General features: G+C 41.9%; 1 long non-coding RNA gene across 1 annotated transcript; it reads left to right on the forward strand.

Annotated features, from left to right (window-relative positions):
* The first annotated feature begins 295 nt into the window (after nucleotides 1-295).
* LOC148119492 (uncharacterized) lies at nucleotides 296-1,965 on the forward strand. The gene is made up of 2 exons (XR_015735194.1): nucleotides 296-365; nucleotides 1,342-1,965. It is a non-coding gene; the product is annotated as an uncharacterized LOC148119492 (long non-coding RNA).
* Nucleotides 1,966-6,582: the final 4,617 nt, after the last annotated feature.

Here is a 6,582-nt window from a genome sequence, read left to right on the forward strand (position 1 = left end):
AGCTGCAGATATCACATGAAGAACCAGCAGTAAAGGAGGAAGGCAGAGGCATGACTGGTTCCAGAGGCAAGTACTCTGTAGGTATGCAAGGCTGAAGGATCCAGGAATCCACTCCCTCCCTTCATACCTCACCCATGTGCTAATAGATAAAGCATTCCTGGACACCATGAAGGAGAGTTGTTGAGGAACATCTAGTCACCACCCATCACATTACCATCTAAGTGTCATGAGGCAGAGCCACACATCTGACACTGTCTGACAGGCTGAGACAGAGCTCAGGATCAGAATAAAAGGGCTGAGGGACAGGGCACTCCATTCACTCACCTCCTGAGCTACCCACAGATCAGGAGCTGCCTGTCATCTTGGTAAGTGACCATGGGAGGCAACAGCAGAGACTTTTCCAGAGGGGTTGCCAGATTAGAGCTGAACAGGAGACTGGGAAAGGTCTCTCAGCTTAGAGTCCATTTGATAGATCATAAACATGGTGAAGGGTGAGAAGTGAGGCAATGGGAACATGGACACACAGTCGTGGCAGTTCTGAGAGACTCTGGATTGATGGGGACTTTCTGGCTCAGAAGAGAACAAAATATCTTTGGTGTATACGACCCCCGATCTCCCAGGATGAGATGCTGAGCACGAGAACTGAGCATTTATGCATGTTATGGGGGAGTTGCTCTGTGAAGAAAATGCTTCCCCTCAGTTTTGAAGAAGAGATGGATCAGGAATGAGCAAAAGAGTCTCATTCTGGCATGGGAAAGAAAGAGAGCCCTGGTTCAGGATCTGCTCATCCATTTGTTTGATCAATAGGACACCACCAGGATGACACTTGGCCACCCTCAGCCAGAGCAGGTGGTGATTTTGATACCGAGGAAGTTTGAACTCACAACGGGGAGTTGTAGTGCCATGGTAGCCCTGACAGGGCTTAAAAATATTTGTCCTTCAAGAACTGAACTTTCTTCCCAATCAGTAATCTAGAAGGTCTTGAAATTCTGACTTAAAACTAAAAGTACCTTCAAGTAATGGTTTCTCTTTGCTCTTACAATTACTTTTCTCTGAAATAACCTGTATACTGGCACAGCTGTGAGAATTAAGAGCAGTACAGAGTTTCTAATGTCACTAGATAACCATTCAGTGCTTCTGATGCCAGGGGACAATGAGCATCTCAGTTGCATGGGCTCAGATCTTTTAGAGTCATGATGCACATGATGTGATTGGTAGAGTATATTAGATTAATTGAATTATAGATGATGTTTCTGTGACTACCAATGACTCCTCTGTGTGTCAGGAGAAGCCAGGTATCCACAGTGTCTGGTGTCTGACATGTGTGTGATTCTCCTGCAGCTCCTGAACACCCACAGGCTGAGATGTCCTGCCAGCAGAGCCAGCAGCAGTGCCAGCCCCCTCCCAAGGTTGCCCCCAAGTGCCCTCCCAAGTGCCAGACCCCAAAGTGTCCCCAAAAGTGTCCCCCTAAGTGCCCTCCTGTCTCTTCCTGCTGCAGCCTGGGTTCTGGGGGCTGCTGTGGCTCCAGTTCTGGGGGCTGCTGTGGTTCAAGCTCCGGGGGCTGCTGCAGCTCTGGCGGTGGTGGCTGCTGCCTGAGCCACCACAGGCCCCGCAGATCTCTCCGTCACAGACACCAGAGCTCTGGATGCTGTAGCAGTGGTGGCGGCAGTGGCTGCTGTGGCAGCAGTGGTGGCAGCAGTGGCTGCTGTGGCAGCAGCGGTGGCAGCAGCTGTGGCAGTAGCCAGCAGTCTGGGGGCTGTTGCTAAGCTGAAGAAGACTTCATCAAGTGTCACAGGAGGAAGCCATGCTCAGCAGACTTATCCAGGCCTGCTTTCCTCTCCCCTCCTGCTGCCCACCTTGTGCTGCCCTCTGAGATGCTGACATCTTTGAAAGGTTCTTTTCCACTCACCGGATGACAGTGCCCCTTTGCCTCTTGTTACAAATAAAAAGGCTTTGGTGAACATTCCTGACAAGACTCTTGTTCATTTCTCAGCATCATCTCTTTGTCATGTTTTCTTCTTCCAGAGAGTCACACCAGATCTCCTGTCCCCTTTAGACATATATTTATTTCCTTTGCTTTCATACCGGCTGTATGAAAGTTTGTAATCCACAGCTTGAGTTGACTGGGAGCATGTGGGGCTGCACCCTCACTTCCCTGCATCTCAAAGCAGCCTCTGAGACAGTAGGTGTGACTGTGCCACTAGTGTTGTGAAAGGATCTGGAGTTTAAAATATTTACAAACTCTTAAAATTTCTGTGTTCACTGTTGCTGCCCCTGAGCTCCTATGACAACAATATATCTCTAAGCAATTGTTCGGACCATTGATTACTTTTTCCCTTCTTTGTATCTACAATTTTATTTACATTTTTTTCTTATTTATATATTTATTTATTAAAAATTTCCACCTCCTCTGTAATTCTCTTTCTTCATTAAATCTTTGTGTGGTTTTGGTATCAGGGTAACTGTAGCTTCATAAAGGAGTATGGCAATGACTCTTCTGTTTCTATTTTGTGCAACACATTAAGGAGTATAGGTATTAGCTCTTCTAGGAAGTTCTGGTAGAATTCTGCATTAAAACCATCTGGTCCAGGGCATTTTTTGATAGGGAGGTTTCTAATGACAGCTTCTAAATCCTTGCGACTTACAGGTCTATTTATATTGTTCACCTGGTCTTGATTTCATTTTGGTATATGGTACTTATCTAAAATAGTGTTCATTTCTTTCACATTTTCCAATTTTGTGGCAGCAGGCTTTTATAGTGAAATCTAATGATTCTCTGAATTTCCTCTGTGTCTGTGGTTATATGTTGGTAGAACAGTCGCACAAAGGTTGTGGAAAAATCCAAGGAATCTTTCATTGAATTTAAGACCTAGTCCTTGAGATAGATCCAATGCATGACCCTGCTTTGTTGGCCATAAGCCTGAGACTAAATAGGCCATGGGACTAGAGAGAATCAAATACTACTGTATTACTAATGGAACACTGCAACTAAATGACTACCAAAGACATTCTTAAGTCTCCATAGATCAGTTTCTCAGTCACCCAGCATTGGAGAAAGTTCACCATGTAGAGACCCATACTGGACAAGTCACTGAGAGTCCTCAGTGGAATGTCTTTATCAAACCCCACCCTCCAGGGTTCAGGGAGCTACGCTGAAGGGGACATGGAAAATGTCCATGAGCTGATAGGGACAGAAGATACAAAAGAAACAATCCACTCCAGACTCAACAGCACTGAAGCTCATGTGAATTGACAGACACAGTGGTAGTAGACACACGGCCTGCACAGGGTCAAGACAGATGGTTTCCAGCATAGAGAAAGGACATAGACCCTGCAAGCAAAGCTGCAGTAAGATCACTAAAGGGGATCACTTAGTGGGTAGAGAAAAAGGCTTAGTGAGGATTAAAGTGCTAAGGTAATCTCCCAGGGAGCAGGAAGAGAACAACAAAGTGGTAGAAAATCACATGGATTTAATATGACAGTTGGGCACATACAGGTTGTTTGGGTTGACCAAGAACTAGATGCCCTTGCCTTAGGTAGTTTTCCTTGGAGGAAAAATTAAGAGATTTGTTTTTGGTAAATAGAAACATCCTCTAGGAGGTTCCTGAGGAATTCTGAATTTAGCCTTCCATTTACCGAATACTAAGGTTTCTGTTACCTTGTCAGAGGGCTTCTGTGTAGAACTTTGACACTAAAACTGCTGTTTGGGGGGCTTCTTCTTACATATGAGACAGGAGCCCCCATTCATTTCCCAAAGTTATCTCCACCTGTCTACTCCTAGCAAAGAAAAATTAATTTTCCCCAATGGAGTACCACTTGACATACAAACCGCATGTAAGGGCAGCTGCAGGTCTAGCAGTAGGTGAAAGCACAAAAAAAATTCAGTAGTATTGTTGGAGATTTATGTTTTTGTTTCCTAATTCTTTGGACATTGGTCACCTTAATGACAGTTTGCTGATATATTATGGTTTGTGTTTCTCTGTTCCATGGGTCCTGTGTGTGTAGTATCCACTATCTCTGTGTAAGCATGTTTCCAGTGTTATTCTTTCTTTTTCTCCTGTTTCTTTTCATTCATTTTGATTTAGTGGTTCTTTCTCTTTATTTTTATGTTGCCTGTTTGATTTTAAAGGTAAAGAGTAAGAATGGATAGAGTTGGAATGGTGAAGAGTTAGAGAGTATCTACAAATAGATGAAGAGGAGGGACCATGTTAGGAATATATTGCATAAAATGAATTATTATTAATTAATGAACTGAAATGTCAGAAGAAAGATGCCTCTAAAACAACGCTGTATTTTCTCAATTCTTCTCCCTCTGAAGTGCAGAGAAATACCATTTTCATTTAGATTTCTTTTAGAGCTCTTAGTGTTTTCCTATGCTCTAGAAGATGGGGAAATTGCCTTTACAAAGCAGAAACAGCTGGTATTCCTAGCTCTCAGAATGCCAACAGTTTGCATGTACATTGCAATTCATGACATGTACATTGTCTGGAGACAGTTGACTCAATCTCCAGAGGTCACATTCAAGGCTGATGTTACTGTTACAGCTAGCATTATACTCACACACACACCTATGCATAGGAGGTGAGTAGATGACCTGGGTGTTGTCCTGCACTGGGGCAGAAGTGTGAACTAGCTGGCATCGCAGCAACATAGCCCTAGAATCCTCAGGTGAGCTATGTGGAAACTATTGGGAAATCAGGGATTATGTTTTGACCTCTCCCAATTGCTAAGCCTTCTGGAACAACTGATGAGGAGACAAAAAATCAAACCACGTGGGACAGGGAAAGGTTTCTCAATGTCATGTAGACACTCAAACCTCAATTCTACCTTAGACTTCAGGTTCCAATGGGATGAAACAGTTCAGAAGTATCTATTTCTTAACTTAGATACCAATGGAGATGTCAGGGAGAGAATTAAACATCACCAAGTAGTTACAGAATGATTATGTTTAAATACTGAAGATAAGAAAAACAAAAACTTTAAGAAAGGTTGTTAAGGATTTCATCATGACTACATTAAACATCATGGATAATAAAATCAAAATGTGGAACTAAGCTGCATTATCACAAATAAAGTTTGTTGTATATAATTTAGAGAAAATCACAATCAAGGAACAAAAAAATGACATCATTCGCCTAAGAACAATTTGGAGAGCAGGTAGGAAAAGGTTCAGATAAAGTACTACTAAACGCTCCACAGTGTAAATTTCTCCTTGTGTTAATTGGTATACAGTCCTGAACAAGTCTTAGCTACCAACTTGGTGGAAGTTATCATTGTGAGGGTTAGAGTCTTCTATGTCTCTGATGCTGCAACACAGTAAATGAAAAATCAAGGGGCTCTAGGGGCTGTATTTTGAGTTAGAACTTTGAGTATGTATAAATACTAGATGTATTTGAAAGAGAATATGATATTCAAACATGCAGGCAGATTATAGATACATTAAATTAGATGATATGAAGTAGAGAAGCACATATTTCTCTATGTGAAACTATACATTAATAAATACTCATATTTCTCTGTTGCATTTTATTTGTGCGCAACATGTTTATGTGTCCCAGGTACATTTTATTTCCAAGGATTGAGACTTTCAGAGCCTACCAGCATTTAAGGAGAAGAGATTTTGCCAGTTTAGTCTGTACTTTCTTTGTATTGACATTGTTTTTCTCTTTGGATTTCCATGATCTTAATGATCGCTAGAAACATATTATTATACAATGAATCACAACTATTAATATTAAATACTGAAAATAAAAATATTCAAAATAATTATTTATTTATAGTCTATAGACATGTAGAATATGAATGAAAATCAGAGGCACACAGGGAAGACAGTGCTAATGACCACAGAATCACATTCTTGTGAACTACTGATCAATGATTTTATTTAAAATAACCTACTTTCTTTCACTCAGGGATACAGTCTACCAGTGCTTTATCTCACAGAAAGGAGTAAGCTAACTCTGTTTTTCTAGTACTTATAGGTGAAAAACATGATTCCCTCTACCTCATGCGAACCCTTTTCCTGATTTTCTTCTTACTAATGAGCCATCTGACCTCTCCAGTAACAGCACACCGGTTCCTAGAAAGGGATATGCTGGCTGCTAAAGAGTTTCTGTAACATAAGGGCCGGCTTGTTGGAGTATCTGTTCCTGCCCGGTACCCCACAACTGTTAGGTCCCAAAGAAAATCAACCACACAGAGATCTCTATAAGTTATAAAGCTAATTGGCACTTAGCTGTAGCTACTTATTAGCTCTTATAACTTTTGTTACCCCATTATCCTTATCTATGTTAGTCACACGGCTCAGTACCATTCTCAGCTGGGCAGGTTACATACTGCCTCTTTGGTGGTCTGCGCAGGAGTGGCGGAGAGAGGTTCCTGCTTCCCAGAATACTCCCAGTCTCTTTGCTCCACCCCTGCTTCCTGTCTGGCTTTCCCGCCAATACTGCCTGCCTGGACAATCAGTGTTTTATTAAAATATGATTGACAGAATACAGATAATTTTCCCACACCAAGTTTCCAGAAACTTTGACATGGTAAAGACGATAGTAGTCCATTCCTAAAGCAGGATTACTTGTAAAT

The sequence above is a fragment of the Myodes glareolus genome, chromosome 17 (genome assembly GCF_982192425.1).
Source record: "Myodes glareolus chromosome 17, mMyoGla1.1, whole genome shotgun sequence".
NCBI lineage: Eukaryota > Metazoa > Chordata > Mammalia > Rodentia > Cricetidae > Myodes > Myodes glareolus.